The following is an 18,854-nucleotide window of genomic DNA, read 5'->3' as shown; positions in this document are numbered from 1 at the left end:
GCGATCTCACATTGGTAACTGGAATAGATATGGTGGGAGTATTTACCCCATGGGAAATCAGCAAGTGCTACAAATCAGGGAGATTTTTTTTTCTCTCAAAGAACCTGTTAAACAATTACAGCACACCAGGGATTGCCTGAATCTCTTAAAGTGAAGATTTTCTATATTGTGGGCTAAAGTCAAACAATTAAATTGCAAAAGTTGGCATTCTTTAATGGAAATTGAGGAGACTGACTGAACAATACTCTCAAATGATAATTGGTCATTCAAAGTGTCTGGTGAGGGGGATTGTGCTGGTTTGGATGTATTATGTCCCCCAAAATGCCATGTTCTTTCATACAGCCTTGTGGGGGCAGATGTATTAGTGTTGATTAGGTAGGAATCCTTTGATTGTTTACACGGAGATGTGACTCAGTCAACTGTGGGTGAGAACTTTGGATAATTTCCATGGAGGTGTTACCCCACCCATTTAGGGTGGGTCTTAGTTGAATCATTGGAGTCCTATAAAAGTGTTCACAGACAGAAGGAGGTGCTGCAGCCAAGAGGGACACTTTGAAGAATGCACAGGAGCTGAGAGTGGGGCTGGAACACAACCTGGGATCAACAGACACCAGCTACATGCCTTCCTGGCTTCCGGATGCCATTGGCTCTCCTTCTGTGAAGGTATAGTTGTGTTGATGCCTTCATTTGGACATTTTCATGGCCTTCAGACTGTAACTTTGTAACCAAATAAACTCCTTTTATAAAAGCCAATCCATTTCTGGTGTTTTGCAAGACAGCAGCATTAGCAAACTAGAACAGGGATCAAGGAGTTTCCTAAATAGAAAATGAGGATTCTTCTCAGGAAAACAGTACTAGATCCATGAAACTAAGTTTAGAAACACCCATTACTTTGTGCTGAAAGAAGTTCTCATTAGCAGTGTGCATATTTACTGATTTTTAAAAGGGAGAGATAAATTCATTATTCCTTGTTACAGGAGAAGACAGTGTCTGGATACACATGCAAGCAGGTGGATGGATATGGTAATGGGAACATGTGAAAGTTATCTTCTGTCACTCTTTTCTCAGGGAAATAAACAGCAGGATCAGCCACCAGAGGTCAAGAATGAAGAATAGTGTTAGAGATTCTAGGAGAAAAAAGGTAATACATAGCCATCCAGGGGAGTGGATCAAGAATGGACAAGGGGAATGCACTGTGATTTCTAGGCAGCGTGAAGTTTCAAATTTATTAAAAGTCTCAGCTCCAGAACAGGGACCAGACACTAGCATTTGGCTGCTTCATTTGTTAGGTAATTCCCTGAGCCTAATTCAGCAAATATATTGTGTTGGATGCTTGATCCAAATTCTTATTAACATTATTTGAACTGATGCTTTGATAATTTGATAGGATAGTGATTAAGAACACAGTCTCAGAGTACTGGGTTTGAACACCAGTTCCACCATTCTTGGTTGCATGACATTGGGGAAGTTACTTGTCTGTTCGGTGCCTGTTTTCTCATCTGCAAAGTGGAAAGAATAGAGATAACTGATGTGATTGCTGTAATAAAAATGGCATAATCCATAAAACGTGCAAAGTGCAATGACAGTCTGTAAAACATAGCTAATATCATCACCAGCAGCAGCAGCAGCAGCAGTATCTAAGCATTGATTGTATTGACTTTTATATACTGAGTTATATTTCTAAAAAATACTCACAAATTTCTAAGAATTTACACAGGGAATTAAAGACTAATAGGGCATTTAAAAGGGAAGAAAGGAGCTTTCATTTGCCAAGAAATTTTGTGGATGTAGTAGCCGTAACAGCTGAAATTTACAAGACCTAATCAAAGGAAATGCATAGATGTAGAACTTGAATTACCTGAGGGAAAATTACAGGGAATCATGGAGAATTTAAATCCACAGGTAAAAATGATATGACCCTCTTCAGTTCCCACTTCTAACCTTTGGTGTCAGTTTCTCACTTTAACAAAATTTTATCTTAGCACTGATAGTATAAATTTCCCATATCCCTGATTAACTCTCTTTGCAGAGTAAATACACAGATAATCAAGACTCTGTTAGTAGAAGAAAAATGGGGGAAAGAGATATGAATAATTCATGTATAATCAGAATTTGGATTTATTAACACAGTGTGCTCTTGGCTTAGTTTAATGTTAATAGTACTTCATAAGCCCCACTACCTCTTTTTACAATAGTATGTCAAATGGCCCCAGGAAAGCAGGGCCACACTAAATTCCAAGGTCTGAGTCTTGTACAGACATGCTTTAAAGTCCACCATCCTCCCCCACACTCTTGGCAACACAGAGGTAAAAATACCTTATCTTTGTGTGATTCAGATACAACTTTTGAGAAGGCTGACCCTATAACTGAGCTTACAGTGAATAACAGGAAGCAAAACAACAGAGGAGAAACAATCTGGGCCTACATGGCACAAGATCAAGGGGGGAAACAGGACATGCTGAGGGCCAGAGGGTATGTGTCTGAAAGAGAAGAGGATGTTTTCTTGTGCTTTCTGTGGACATGGGTTTTGTTATGAACACTAGCGTGTTGATTAATTCCCTTTGCCAAATACACCTAAAAGCACAAGAAGATGGAACAAGTTCTCATGTGTTTCTATCTATGCAGATCTTGGTTTAGCCTTGGTAATAAGAGGTCCAAAACCATAGTGCAGAAATTATGTCATCAAGAAAATAGTCTGATTGGACAGCTGGCTCAGAAACTGTTCTAGTGAAGGGAGAGTAAAAGCTTTAAAAATATGTATGCTGTGCTTATACTTTCTTAAGTGAGCTTTTTATTTATACCTTCTAAGGGGGGGAATATGAAAACATACTCACCCTTAGATCCACTCTCTTGATGTAGCCTGAGTAGGAGTTTCTAGTGAAGCCTCCAGAATTTTCTACAAGAAGAAAACATTTGTTTTATAACACAATTGGGATCTATTTTGCAATTTGATATTCTTATTTAATAATATATCTTGGATGTATTATCATATCAGAATGTACAGGTCTATTTTGTTCTTTGTAATGCTTGGTTAATTGCATTAAATTAACATTGCATTGTCTAGTGCGTATCACATTTATTTACCCAATCTTATGTTAGACGTTTAAATCATTTACAATTTTATTTTGTATTTATTCCCCTTAAAACAATGCTGTTACATATATCTTTGTACATATTTCTTTGCACACTTGTATATGTCTTAGAGGGGTTGGGTCACTTGGAAGTTTTCTCTTATTTGTTCCAGATTATGTAAAGGCAGCCCATATGCTTTTGAAAATGCTCCATTGTGCCCAGGTCCCTTCACAACCTCCCCAGGGTTTTGGGGGCCTGCTTCCTGAAAAGTGCCTGGTAGAGACAGAACCAAAAACTGGGAAGAGGGGTGCATCATTTTTTGTCTTCATTTGTCACAGGATTTGGTAGGGGGTTGTGCCAGTTTGGGTTTATTATGTCCTCCAAACTCCATGTTCTTGATGCAGTCTTGTGTGGGCAGATGTATTAGTGTTGATTAAGTTGGAACCTTTGGATTAGGTTGTTTCCATGGAGATGTGACCCACCCAACTGTGGGTGATGACTCTGATTGGATAGTTTCCATGGAGGTGTGGTCATGCCCATTCAGCGTGGGCCTTGATTAGTTTACTAGAGCCCTATATAAGAGCTCAGACAGAAGGAACTTGCTGCTGCAGCTGAGACAGACATTTTGAAGACAGCCATTGAAAGCTGACAATGACATTTTGGAAAACACCATTTTGAAACACAACCTGGGAGCAAGCAGACGCCAACAGGTGCCTTCAGAACTCACAAGGTTTTCCAGACCCCACTGGTCATCCTTCAGTGAAGGTACCCTATTGTTGATGCCTAACCTTGGATACTTAACAGCCTTAAGACTGTAACTTTGTAACCAAATAAACCCCCTTTATAAAAGCCCATCCATTTCTGGTGTTTTGCAAAACGGCAGCATTAGCAAACCAGAACAGGGGGAGAGACACAGCGCCTTCAGGAATCCTAGGAAATTTCCCCCATGAGATCACAGGCCTCATCCAGGCCTCTGCTGGGGCTGCCAGCCTGAGAACCAACCCCGGAAATGGACCTACAGAAGACAAAGGTAGCCGCCTGGAAGAGTGCAGGCCAGTTGGGAGTCTTCCTTTGCCCCAGGCATTGTGGTTTCAGGACCCCATGCCTTTAGAAAACACTGATACTTAACCCCTCAGATCCTGAGTCCCAATCAGAGCAGCCTTGGGGTTCCATACCCTAGAACTGGGCTCAGAAGTGACCAGACGGAGGCAGAACAGGCAGCTGGCTGGAACGGGGGTTAGTCCTTTAAGAGTCTTCCTTGTCCCCAAGGCTCAGTATTAACTGTTTGTTCTCAAAGGCTTATTTTTCCAGATGAACTTTGGTATCATTTTGTGAAATACCCCCAAAATCCTCTTGGCACTTGATTGGAATTGATTTAGGGAGAATTGGCATTTTTACAACATTTGAGCTCACCTATCCAAAACAAGGAATATCTTTATATTTAAGTGAACTGGCATCTTTTTTTCTTTTTTTATCAGCTCTTGAGTTGCAAACCATGTCAGTAGAAACAAACATTTGAACAATTTCTCTAGGAATGAAATTCCTCCCTCTATACAATGTCTTCTCTACCACCAGGGCAGATCACTGCCAGGGGGGCAACCTTGATTTTTACATGCATTCTGGGTTCACTGTCAGAGGAGTAAGCCTCCATAAAAGAACCAGTTCCCAGCTGTTGGCTATAACTTAAGAGGCATAAAGCAAGTACCTCTGCCAAGTGTTACTTACGGAACTGGAAACACTAATTTAGCTAACTTGTAAACTTTGACAGAAATATCTTAGTCACCTTTATGCGCTCTCAAGCCGTGGTGTGCCTAAACATCCTGCGGCTAATGTTTCCCTTTTACAGCATTTTTAAACGAATTTTCAAGTGAGTGTCATAAAATCACTCTATACAGGAAGTCGGCTCAATAATCTCCACGATGTTAGCTTTAAAAGCAAGATGTAAAATGCCATTGGGATACCCTGATATGCTTTCACACTGTGCTCTTTTGTAAATTTATTAACAAGTCATTAGGATATAAATTTCCACATCAGGGAACTGAACTGAAGAACTGCTTACCAAATGTAGCTGGGGAAATCATTAGGTTTTGTAATAAACTGTCATCTGAGAGGATATAGAAAAATTATTCAATCTGTGCAGGGCTTGCTAATTGCTAATTTTATTAGAGTTTGCCTTCTGGGAAAGTTTCTATGGCTTTAAAAAATCAAGACAAACTGGAAGGAAAAAAAAAAAAACAGCCCGAGAACCTTGTTGCCTTTTGCTTTTTTTTTTTTTAAGGTAATATATGACACAATAAAGACTTATTATCATTGTTTATCTTTTTTTATGTGTCTTGTTTTCCTAATAATAGTATAAATTCTTTAAGGGCAGGGACCATGTCCTGCAATTTCTTAACCCCATTGCGTCAACAGTTCTCACCATGGCTTTCAGGAAATGCTTATTGTTGATGATGATTAGAAGATGACACATAGTAACAGACTCATAGAAATGATTTATTAATCCACCTCAAGACATCTTCAAATGTAGCAAAATACGTTCATAACTACATACTTTAAAAATTCATCTCAAGAACCCCACACACTGGTATGTGAAAATAAAGCTATAAAATTGTAGGAAAAAATATATATAGGAGAAAAGAAATAGTGTTGGAGAAAACATCATGAGAGGGATGTATCTATCTACTGTTGATGATGAGTAGGTAGAATGGTGTAGCTTTTCTGAAGGTCAGTGTGTTGGTTCCACAAAAAGCTAAGTATGTAGGGACCATAAGGTCCTGCAACCTCATTATGGGTATGTCATTTGAAGATCTGAGCGCAGAGTCATGAATGGACATTTGCACACTGGTGTTCATGGAGGCAGTAATCATGATTTGCAATGGGTGGAGGTGACCTAAGGGTACATAGACTGAGGAACAGAATGGTGAACTGTGGCATATACATACAATGGAATACTGACCAACTACAAGAAGGAGTGAAACTGTGAGACACACAATGATGTGAATGGATCCTGTACACTGTATTTGAGTGAAGTACGCCAGAAATAAAGGCAAACAATATAATGCCTCACCAATGTGGACTAACTACAATGTGTAAACTCAGAATTGAACCTTAGGACATAGTCTAACGTGCAAATGATTATTGTAATGGTCTCTAGTTTGTAAGCTCTTATAGCAGTCAACTCTATCCCTGAATTGCAATGCCTATCTCTAAACTTTGAGATGCTGATCCCTTAGTGTATAACCTGACTGGTCTCTGGAACAATGCGTATCTCTGAAACTCAGAGCTAGAGCTCGGCATATATGAATGTCAGTATTAGTGCAGACAGCAACCGTTAAAGAAAGTCTGAAAAAGAGCCCAGACTTCAATTAGTGATATAAATGAAGCAGATCTGGTTAAGACTAGGGCAAACTGGGCCAAAGGGTATAGGTCAAAACTGACTGTGTCTTAAAACTTCAACTTCCATGTGAGACCAAGGGAAGAGATGCCTATTTGGTGCAGGATCTATATATTCTAAACAGTATAACTCTACAGTTGGTTTGTTCAAACACCACAATTACATGGAACTTTGAATAGGAAGTGAGATATGGTAGGTTAGTATAGGTTAGAGTGAAATAGTGACACATCCCAAAGTAATTTGGGCAGAGAATAAAAAATATATTTACAGCCCCCCCCGCCAAGGAGCTGGGGGAAGGTGCAGAAGTGTTGGACTTTCTCACCTGGACTGGTGTTGATGTTGTCACAAACATTGGGACCAACGGTTTGATGTGCTGAGCCCTCTATCGTGGGACTCGCCCTTATGAAACTCATTACTGCAAAGGAGAGGCTAAACTTGCATATAATTGTGCCTAAGAGTCTCCCCCTGAGTACCTTTTTGTTGCTCAGATGTGGCCCTCTCTCTCTCCCTAACTGAGCCACCTCGGCAGGTGAACTCACTGCCCTCCCCGCTGCATGGGACCCGACTCTCAGGGGTGTAAATCTCCCTGGCAATGCAGGATATGACTCCCGGGGATGAATCAGGAGCTGGCATCGTGGGATTGAGAATATCTTCTTGACCAAAAGGGGGATACAGAATGAGACGAAATAGTTTCAGTGGCTGAGAGATTTCAAATGAGTCGAGAGGTGACTCTGGTGGACATTGTTATGCAATATATACATAACACCTCTTAGGTTTTAATGTATTGGAATAGCTAGAAGTAAATACCTGAAACTATCAAACTCCAACCCAGTAGTCTGGACTCCTGAAGACAATAGTATAATAATGTAGATTACAAGGGATGACAGTGTGATTGTGAAAACCTTGTGGATCACACTTCCTTTATCTAGTGTATGGATGGATGAGTAGAAAAATGGGGACAAACACTCAATGAAAAAAAGGGTGGGATGGGGGGGATGGTTTGGGTGTTCTTTTTTTACTTTTATTTTTTATTCTTATTCTGATTCTTTCTGATGCAAGGAAAATGTTCAGAAATAGATTGTGGTGATGAATGCATAACTATATGATCATACTGGGAACAGTTGATTGTATACCATAGATGATTGTATGGTATGTGAATATATTTCAATAAAACTGAATTTAATCTAAAAAAAAAAAAGAACCCCCCCACACACAAGATCTTGGAAAATGCTTTATTAACTTAACATTTGTCTAATGTGACTGATGGTTGCCTCAGCTTGCATGGTTTAAAAACAAAAAAAACATTAACAGAAGGTCAGGAGCTCTCTCCCCAGGACAAAAGCTGACATTTCAGTTCAAATTTTAAGCCACTGCTCCTCTTACCGCTCCCTCTGTAAAAATTAATTTCCATCTATCCTAGTCTTCTGTTTAGTAACGGGGGAAAGCCCTCCCTCCTTTGTGTCTTTAAGATGTAGCTACAATGCTTTGTGAGCCCTGAGCAGAGCTAGGGGGCGCTAAAGTTACATGAAACTCATTACACGATACACCACCCAGACAGCACAGACCTTACAGAATTATATGTGGTACTGGATTTGTTGATTCCTGCTCCTTGCACAAGCCTTGGTTCAATCGCTTTCTTACCTCAGCTCAAACTCTCGTTCTTGCAAGAATTCCAGGTTTTAAGAAGAGGAGCCCATTGTGAATTAGAACAATGAAGATTTTTGCATCAAAGGTGATGGTATTTATTCTGCTGTTTATCTTCATACTTAATTTTTCTTGAATCACAGACTTATTTAGACTTGGAACAGATCTTACAGCTATGACTTTCAGTGTAATCAATTGACAATATTACAGATGAGGAAACTGAGGCTCAGAAAGGGTGAGTGCTTACAACACATCTGCTTCATGACCATGCCCCAGCAGGAAGCAGTATGGCCTGGCTCCTTGTTCTACCTTGTTAGGCTCCACAAATTCTCCCAACATGGACAAAGTATAGTAAATTATGATCATTCACATTCATGGGCTTTACAATGAAGATTTATCCTAATCTATTATCACCTATCAAACTGAATCTAAAAATTTTTATCATGTCTTACTTTTATATGGTATTTTATAACCCACAAAGTACATGTTATACGTTATTTAAATTCATAATTGCCCAGCAATATAAACAATAATTATTTTCCCCTATTTAAAGGTGAGAAAATTGAAAATATCATGAAGTTAAATAACATACCACACACAATATATAATATGCTATGCTATGCTATGCTGTGTTTAATGGATCCCTGATACATACCCAGTTCCTTTTCAAATTTCTCCTAAACAGACTGAACCCAGGCGGTAGCAAAGAGGTTGCACAGCTAGTAAAAGGTAGAATCATTCTGAGTTTCAGATCTCTGATTCCAAGTCCAGAGCTCTGTCTACTACTCCACAGAGCCATTCCAGAACATAGATGATGATATAGATACATAGGTAGATATAGATATGGATACGGATATGGATATATATATAGATATAGATATATAGATAGAGAGAAAGTCCCCCTTTAAGCTGCCCAAATTAAAAATTCATGGAAATAATTACCTAATCAGACACACACAAAAAAACCCACTGGTAGTCTTTTGTCTTTCTCTCTTCCTCTGTATAGTAACCATAGGCCACTAATTTGGCCACTCAGTTATCTAGAACATAGCTAAGAACCCAAAAGATAGCCTCTATAAAAAGTACTTGAGGGAAAAGAATTTTAATGTTTTAAATAACATATGTGTGTGCATGTGTTTGTGTGTATACACATATACAAATATATGTATCTATTTATACCTATACCTATATGTACACCTACATCTATACCTATAACTACATCTGTGTATCTGAGTCCTGACCAGGGGTTCTTGATGCTGGCCATCCCAAACCAGTTAAATTAGAATTTCTGAAAAATGAGGCCTGGTCACCAGTATTTTTTTTTCAACCTTCCAGGTAATTCGAATATGTAGCTAGAAAGATCCCTGTCTAGATACTGTAGCTCCTAGTCACATTCCCTTTAGCCAACAGAAGACGGTGTTTAAGGGGGATCTTAGCCCAACCACCGAAATGATCTCTGCAAAGCTGGAGACTTCTGTGATTGCTGGTTCCACATACTTGATAAAACTTCCCTTTCTCTTATGCATCAAAATCAGCTTTCTTACGTTTAGGAAAATTTGGAACTTCCTAGGACAGTCTGGGAAATTAATATATAAACAGTCCTCCTTTATCTTTATTTATATGAGGATAAATAAAAGGTAAAACTCAAAGGAAAAAAAATGAATGGTCAAAATGTTTGTTATATTTTTTCCTATTATAAAATTAAATTATAATTTAAGAGTTCCAATACATTTCCAACTGTGGTACATTTTAAGGTAATTATGTGTCTCTTCAGTAATATATTTGCTATCAACTTATTGCATAAAAGGATTTCTTGGGAATTCAAAATTGTTTTTAGATTTATGGCCCTTTCAAGTGAAGAAGGTGTTTTGCAGAAGTACTTCCGATTCCAATGTCTGGTGAATATTCCATTTGCCATCAATAATGCCACCTACAGAAGTCCTCTTCCATATAAATCCAAGCCTGACATTCCTATAATGCACAGTGCAAAAGAGTGCTCTTAGGGCAAGGAATAATATCTGTATGAATTATATTAGCCAGTATGTGGAAAAACATTTGTCCTGTGATTTATGAGTTCAGGATGATCCTAGAACATGTTTTAGTATTCTAAATAGATTTATATTAGTTGGCTGTTGAGAGAAATGTTTATTGTGGGGACTGTGAAAAGTGCTGATTTGAAAAAATATTTTTGTAATCATTTTTGGGGAGATTACATTTAAGGTTTATTACTCACATTATCAAAATTGTATGGCTTTTACCCAGTCAGAGTTTTGTCTTTTTTTTTTTTTTTCATTTAAAGACTTTCTGTTAATGGTATCAATTGAAACTCTAAATTTGACTTTCCCTATGACTCTTCTCAGTACTTCAATGTAAATAATCCTCTTTGCTACTATCTGGGTTCAGTCTGTTCAGGAAGAATTTGAAAAGGACCTGGGTAAGTATCAGAAATCCAGTTAAAGATATATTATGAAATGATATGATATGATTTGATGTGATATATATGATATGATATGATGATATGATATGATACGATATTAGGTGATATGGTGTTTTGTGTTGTGTTGCATTGTCTTGTATCTCATCACATTACATTACATTATTATATTATATTGTCTTAGATGATGGAACTATAGTTGTCAAGATAATATAGGCAAATAATAATTTTGTCTGAATTATGTTGTAAATAATTGAGGATGAAATAAATGTTGGGGCCTAAATGATACACTCTACAGTGTATAAATTCACTGCCTAATTGCTATTCTCTTTACTTTCTGGCCTATGACTTTATCCTTAAAATGTGGGCTTTAATTTGTCCATTTGATTGTTTTAAGAGTTAAAGGCTGAGACCTCAAAACTTTTCCAGTCTCCTGTCTTGTAGAAAGTGAATATTTAAAGCTGATATTCTAAGGCTTTAGATAATTATTTGTGTGTGTGTGTGTGTGTGTGTGTGTGTGTGTGTATCTTCTTGAAGATCTCAGCAATCAGAGATTTCACAACCTAACTTAGTAACCAGTTCTAATCATTTCTGAAAGTTACTTCATCACTTTCTGTGGTTAGGTCATTGAAAAGAAACCATACACTGTTCTTTTTCAGAAAGATTTGTTTCAGAAGCATTAGAAAGCCTAAGGGGAATAAATCAGATTAATGTTCAAAATTAGCAGGGATAAACTTTATTCTGAAGTCATGAATGTTCTGCTATAATTAAATTCAAATATGGTTAATTCTTCTTAGACATGTTACAGAAATAAACAGTAGACTTTGGGGGAGGGGGACAAATGTCTTTGATCCCTGTCAATAATGAAATTGAGTGGCTTATAAAGCATAATGTTTAACAGTGCAATAATCCCAATCTTCTAAGTCTGTCTCATTAGCAAAAATAAATGGATTTGTGCTATGCACATAGACTAATATGAAATCCAGTATTGTGCAAGGACATGCCAATTTGTTAGCTGGCAATTGTTTATTAAACTCAGTTTTCCTCTTCCCAGAAAGGAGCAAGGAAAACTCGTTAGATTTGCTGCCCTCACACAGTATTACTACTGCAGTTGACCTGATGATTAGCCAAGGGGCTGGACAGGAATCAGTTCTCTGGAATCCCCAGGGACATGGGCAAAGAGCTTTCTTCTGCTTCCCCAAAGGTGAGTAATGAAGATCCAGTTGGGGAATGAGCAGCAGTCACTTTGAAGGTGGGATGTGACCCCAGTACATACCCAAGTCACACTCCCTTTCAGTGCTTCCAAGCAGAGGCAGTGCCTAAACCCTGCAGATGTATGCATGCCTTTTATACTTTGCTCATTATATTTACAGAGTCTAGAAGGACAGCTTTCTATTTGTTAATAATTGTCAGGTTTGCACTTTGGGCAAAAGTCACTCTTGCCTGATCTGTCCTAACTTGTCTTTCTTCATCTACTAAATTGGGTGACACAGTATCTTTTGGGGGATGAAGAAGATTTCTGCAATCACTCTTTTTAGTATTCATTCATTCAGCTCACCAGTATTAACTTCCTCTGTGGTCAGCACTATTCTAGGAGCTGAAAATACCATAAAGAATAATATTTACAGGTCTCAGCTGTCATATGTTTACAGTTCCAAGGGAAAGAAATATTTACTAAATCAATTAATTAATTACAAAAATATTGGGTAATGCTTGAAAAAAAAATCCTACATAAAGAATTAAAATAAGATGATGTGATAAAGTGTGGATTAGGAGGACAAGAAAGGACCAAAGGAGAACACTAAAAGATGGGAAGAGGAAGACGGATTAGTTAGGGACCCCAGATTAGAGGAAAACAATAGTGGCAAGGCATCTTACAAACCCCCAACAAATCAGGAACAGAAGTAGCTTAGGCAGGCTTGTTCCTCTGCTGGATCAAATGGGAGTCCTGCTGACAACAGGCAAGCCTAGTTAGCAAGAAGGAGGCTTGCTAACAATAAGCAACCAAGGGAAGCACCCTCCTTCTCAGCTGAACCTGAGATTCCCACCCCATCCCCCCGCCCTGACCTAGAGAAACTGGGGCAGCTGGGTGGCTCCCACAGGGGAGAATCCTGCCACAAAAGCACCCTGCCCAGGAAGTACTCTTAGTCCCTGTAGACTGGGGACTCCCTTCCCCACCTAGAGGTACCAGGTAGCCTGGCCTAGGGAAATTCTTTCTGCCCCCTCAAGTCCATAGGGACCCCCAGCAGCACTAGATAAATGAAGCATCCCAAAATAGCACCACAAAGGCTTTGGGACTTATGTTGCTATTGGAACAACAGCCCACCAAAGTAGGCCAGAACCTACACCTAAATTAAACAGGGTGACTGCTTCTAAAATAAAAGATTTAACTAGAACCAAGAGTCTCCTAATATAACAGCACATGTCCAGGATACAATCAAAAGTCACCTGAAATACAAAGAACCAGGAAAATCATAATTTAAATGGGAAAAGACAGTCAACATTTGAGATGGGTCAAATGTTGGAATTATCTGACAAGGATTTTAAAGTGTCATCATAAAATGCTTCAGGGAACAATTACATTCCCCAGAAACAAATAAAAAAGAGAAAAATCTCAGCAAAGAAATAGTAGTTACAAAGAACCAAATGGAGATTATAGAACTGAAAAATACAATAACCAAAACTAGAAAACCTGCTGGATGAGCTCCATAGGAGAGTGGAGAAGACAGATGATAAAATCACTAAACTTGAGGACCGATCAATAGAACTTACCCAATCTGAAAAAAAATGAACAGAGCCTCCAGGGACCTGCGGGATTATAACAAAAGATTCAACATTTGTATCACTGGAGTCTCAGAATGAGAAGAAAATGAGAATGAGCTAAAAGAGTATTTGAAGAAATAATGGCTGAAAACTTCCCAAATTTGATAAAAGAGATAAACCTACAGATTCAAGAAGTTAAGTGAACCCCAAATAGGATAAATCTAAAGAAATACACACCAGGATATATCATAATTAAATTTCTGAAAACTAATGACAAAGAAAAAATCTTGCAAGCACCCGGAGAGAAATGAAACATTATCCATAGAGGAACACCAATTCAAAAGACAGAAGACTCCTCGTCTGAAACCGTGGAGGACAAAAGGAAGTGGCACAAGATCTATCAAGTGCTGAAAGAAAACAACTGCCAACCACAGATTCTAAATCTGATTAAACTATCCTTTCACGAATTAAAATAAAACAAAAACACTCACAGATGAAGAAAAACTAAAAGAATTTGTTGCTAACGGATATACCCTTAAAGAATGACTGAAGAAACTTCTTCAGAAATAAAGGGAAATGATAAAACAAGGAATCTTGGAGCATCAAGAAGGAAGAACAACAGAAACAGCAGAAATATGGGTAAATCCAATAGACTGTCCTTTTCCCTCTGAGTTTTCTAAATTGTGTTTGATGATTGAAACAAAAATTATGACATTGTTTGATACTCAAGACAATATTTTTTTGCTTTGCTTTTTTTTAATCTTCATTTTATTGATATATATTCACATACCACGCAGTCATACAAAACAAATCGTACATTCCATTGTTCACAGTACCATTACATAGTTGTACATTCATCACCTAAATCAATCCCTGACACCTTCATTAGCACACACAAAAATAATAAGAATAATAATTAAAGTGAAAAAGAGCAATTGAAGTAAAAAAGAACACTGGGTACCTTTGTATGTTTGTTTGTTTGTTTCCTTCCCCTATTTTTCTACTCATCCATCCATAAACTAGACAAAGGGGAGTGTGGTCCTTATGGCTTTCCCAATCCCATTGTCACCCCTCATAAGCTACATTTTTATACAATTGTCTTCGAGAGTCATGGGTTCTGGGTTGTAGTTTGATAGTTCCAGGTATCCACCAGCTACCCCAATTCTTTAGAACCTAAAGAGGGTTGTCTAAATTGTGCGTAAGAGTGCCCACCGGAGTGACCTCTCGGCTCCTTTGGAATCTCTCTGCTACTGAAGCTTATTTCATTTCCTTTCACATCCCCCTTTTGGTCAAGAAGATGTTCTCCGTCCCACGATGCCAGCTCTACATTCCTCCCCGGGAGACATATTCCATGTTGCCAGGGAGATTCACTCCCCTGGGTGTCTGATCCCACGTAAGGGGGAGGGCAGTGATTTCACCTTTCAAGTTGGCTTAGCTAGAGAGAGAGGGCCACATCTGAGCAACAAAGAGACATTCGGGAGGAGGCTCTTAGGCACAATTATAGGGAGGCCTAGCCTCTCCTTTGCAGCAACCGTCTTCCCAGGGGTAAAACCTACGGTAGAGGGCTCAACCCATCAAACCACCAGTCCCCTATGTCTGTGGTCATGTTAGCAACCATTGAGGTGGGGTAGGCCAATACCCCTGCATTCTCCACAGGCTCCTCAAGGGGGCACTACATATTTTTTTCCTTGTTTTTTCCTTTTTTTTTTTTTTAACCTTTTTTTCCTTTTTAAATCAACTGTATGGAAAAAAAATTAAAAAAAAAACAAAAGCATACAATAAAAGAACATTTCAAAGAGACCATAACAAGGGAGTAAGAAAAAGACAACTAACCTAAGATAACTGCTTTACTTCCAACCTGTTCCTACTTTATCCCAAGAAAGTTACATAATATAGCAACATTTCTGTGAACTTGCTCCTACTATATCCATCAGAAATTAACAGACCATAGTCATTCCTGGGCATCCCCAGAACGTTAAATAGCATATCTGTTCTTCTTGGATTACTGTTCCCCCTTCCTCAATTGCTCTCTATTGCTAGTTCCCCTACATTCGACATTATAAACCATTCGTTTTACATTTTTCAAAGTTCACATTAGTGGTAGCATATAATATTTCTCTTTCTGTGCCTGGCTTATTTCGCTCAGCATTATGTCTTCAAGGTTCATCCATGTTGTCATATGTTTCATGAGGTCGTTCCTTCTTACTGCCGTGTAGTATTCCATCGTGTGTATATACCACATTTTATTTATCCACTCATCTGTTGAAGGACATTTGGGTTGTTTCCATCTCTTGAAAATTGTGAATAATGCTGCTATGAACATTGGCGTGCAGATATTTGTTCGTGTCACTGCCTTCCGATCTTCCGGGTATATACCGAGAAGTGCAATCGCTGGATCGAATGGTAACTATATTTCTAGTTTTCTAAGGAACTGCCAGACTGACTTCCAGAGTGGCTGAACCATTATACAGTCCCACCAACAATGAATAAGAGTTCCAATTTCTCCACATCCCCTCCAGCATTTGTAGTTTCCTGTTTGTTTAATGGCAGCCACTCTAATAGGTGTGAGATGGTATCTCATTGTGGTCTTAATTTGCATCTCTCTAATAGCTAGTGAAGCTGAACATTTTTTCATGTGTTTCTTGGCCATCTGTATTTCCTCTTCAGAGAACTGTCTTTTCATATCCTTTGCCCATTTTATAATTGGGCTGTCTGTACTATTGTCATTGAGTTGTAGGATTTCTTTATTTATGCAAGATATCAGTCTTTTGTCAGGTACATGGTTTCCAAAAATTTTTTCCCATTGAGTTGGCTGCCTCTTTACCTTTTTGAGAAATTCCTTTGAGGTGCAGAAACTTCTAAGTTTGAGGAGTTCCCATTTATCTATTTTCTGTTTTGTTGCTTGTGCTTTGGGTGTAAAGTCTAGGAAGTGGCCGCCTAATACAAGGTCTTGAAGATGTTTTCCTACATTATCTTCAAGGAGTTTTATGGTACTTTCTTTTATATTGAGATCTTTCATCCATTTTGAGTTAATTTTTGTGTAGGGGGTGAGGTAGGGGTCCTCTTTCATTCTTTTGGATATGGACATCCAACTCTCCCAGCCCCATTTGTTGAAAAGACCATTATGACTCAGTTCAGTGACTTTGGGGGCCTTATCAAAGATCAGTCGGCCATAGATTTGAGGGTCTATCTCTGAATTCTCAATTCGATTCCATTGATCTATATGTCTATCCTTGTGCCAGTACCATGCTGTTTTGACAACTGTGGCTTTATAATAAGCTTCAAAGTCAGGGAGTGTAAGTCCTCCCACTTCGTTTTTCTTTTTTAGAGTGTCCTTAGCAATTCGAGGCATCTTCCCTTTCCAAATAAATTTGATAACTAGCTTTTCCAAGTCTGCAAAGTAGGTTGTTGGAATTTTGATTGGGATTGCATTGAATCTGTAGATGAGTTTGGGTAGAATTGACATCTTAATGACATTTAGCCTTCCTATCCATGAGCATGGAATATTTTTCCATCTTTTAAGGTCCCCTTCTATTTCTTTTAGTAGAGTTACATAGTTTTCTTTGTATAGGTCTTTCACATCTTTGGTTAAGTTGATTCCTAGGTACTTGATTTTTTTAGTTGCTATTGAAAACGGTATCTTTTTCTTGAGTGTCTCTTCAGTTTGTTCATTTCTAGCATATAGAAACATTACTGACTTATGTGCATTAATCTTGTATCCCACTACTTTGCTAAATTTGTTTATTAGCTCTAGTAGCTGTATCGTCGATTTCTCAGGGTTTTCCAGATATAAGATTATATCATCTGCAAACAATGACAGTTTTACTTCTTCTTTTCCAATTTGGATGCCTTTTATTTCTTTGTCTTGCCGGATTGCCCTGGCTAGCACTTCCAGCACAATGTTGAATAACAGTGGTGACAGCGGGCATCCTTGTCTTGTTCCTGATCTTAGAGGGAAGGCTTTCAGTCTCTCACCATTGAGTACTATGCTGGCTGTGGGTTTTTCATATATGCTCTTTATCATATTGAGGAAGTTTCCTTCAATTCCTACCTTTTGAAGTGTTTTTATCAAAAAGGGATGTTGGATTTTGTCAAATGCTTTTTCAGCATCTATTGAGATGATCATTTGATTTTTCCCTTTCGAATTTTTAATGTGTTGTAATACATTGATTGATTTTCTTATGTTGAACCATCCTTGCATGCCTGGAATGAACCCCACTTGGTCATGGTGTATGATTTTTTTAATGGGTCTTTGGATTCGATTTGCAAGTATTTTGTTGAGGATTTTTGCATCTATATTCATTAGGGAGATTGGCCGGTAGTTTTCCTTTTTTGTAGCATCTTTGCCTGGTTTTGGTATTAGATTGATGTTAGCTTCATAAAATGAGTTAGGTAGTGTTCCATTTTCTTCAATGTTTTGAAAGAGTTTGAGTAAGATTGGTGTCAGTTCTTTCTGGAAAGTTTGGTAGAATTCCCCTGTGAAGCCATCTGGCCCTGGGCATTTATCTGTGGGAAGATTTTTGATGACTGATTGGATCTCGTTGCTTGTGATGGGTTGGTTGAGGTCTTCTATTTCTTCTCTGGTCAGTCTAGGTTGTTCATATGTTTCCAGGAAATTGTCCATTTCCTCTACATTATCCAGTTTGTTGCCATACAGTTGTTCATAATATCCTCTTATAATTTTTTTAATTTCTTCAGGATCTGCAGTTATGTCACCTTTTTCATTCATTATTTTGTTTATATGAGTCTTCTCTCTTTTTCATTTTGTCAGTCTAGCTAGGGGCTTGTCAATCTTGTTGATCTTCTCAAAGAACCAACTTTTGGTGATATTTATCCTCTCGTTTTTTTGTTCTCTATGTCATTTATTTCTGCTTTAATCCTTGTTATTTCTTTTCTTGTACTTGGTTTAGGATTGGTTTGCTGTTCATTTTCTAGCTTCTTCAGTTGATCCATTAGTTCTTTGATTTTGGCTCTTTCTTCCTTTTTAATATATGCATTTAGTGCTATAAATTTCCCCCTCAGCACTGCTTTTGCTGCATCCCATAGGTTTTGGTATGTTGTGTTCTCATTTTCATTTATCTCTACATATTTAGCAATTTCTCTTGCTATTTCTTCTTTAACCCACTGATTGTTTAGGAGTATGTTGTTTAACCTCCAGGTATTTGTGAATTTTCTAAGTCTCTGATGGTTATTGACTTCTAATTGTATTCCATTGTGGTCAGAGAATGTGCTTTGAATAATTTCAATCTCTTTAAATTTATTGAGCCTTGTTTTATGTCCCAGCATATGATCTATTCTGGAGAAAGTTCCGTGAGCACTAGAAAAGTATGTGTATCCTGGTGATTTGGGATGTAATGTTCTGTATATGTCTGTTAAATCTAATTCATTTATCAGATTGTTTAGGTTTTCAGTTTCCTTATTGGTCCTCTGTCTGGTTGATCTATCTATAGGAGAGAGTGCTGTGTTGAAGTCTCCCACAATTATTGTGGAAACATCAATTGCTTCCTTTAGTTTTGCCAGTGTTTCTCTCATGTATTTTGTGGCACC

The 18,854-nt window shown here is 38.1% G+C and overlaps 1 long non-coding RNA gene across 1 annotated transcript in view; it reads right to left on the bottom strand.

Moving 5' to 3' along the window:
• Positions 1–1,255: 1,255 nt before the first annotated feature.
• The window catches only part of LOC119533865, a 63,761-nt gene continuing 46,162 nt past the window's right edge, over positions 1,256–18,854 (bottom strand). Inside the window, exons 2-3 of the long non-coding RNA XR_005216912.1 lie at positions 2,835–2,896; positions 1,256–1,499 (exon numbers count right to left, since the gene is read on the bottom strand). This is a non-coding gene — a long non-coding RNA (uncharacterized LOC119533865). The remainder of the gene's footprint in view (positions 1,500–2,834; positions 2,897–18,854) is intronic.

Source organism: Choloepus didactylus, chromosome 5 (genome assembly GCF_015220235.1).
Source record: "Choloepus didactylus isolate mChoDid1 chromosome 5, mChoDid1.pri, whole genome shotgun sequence".
NCBI lineage: Eukaryota > Metazoa > Chordata > Mammalia > Pilosa > Megalonychidae > Choloepus > Choloepus didactylus.
This window is presented reverse-complemented; position numbering and strand designations above follow the sequence as displayed.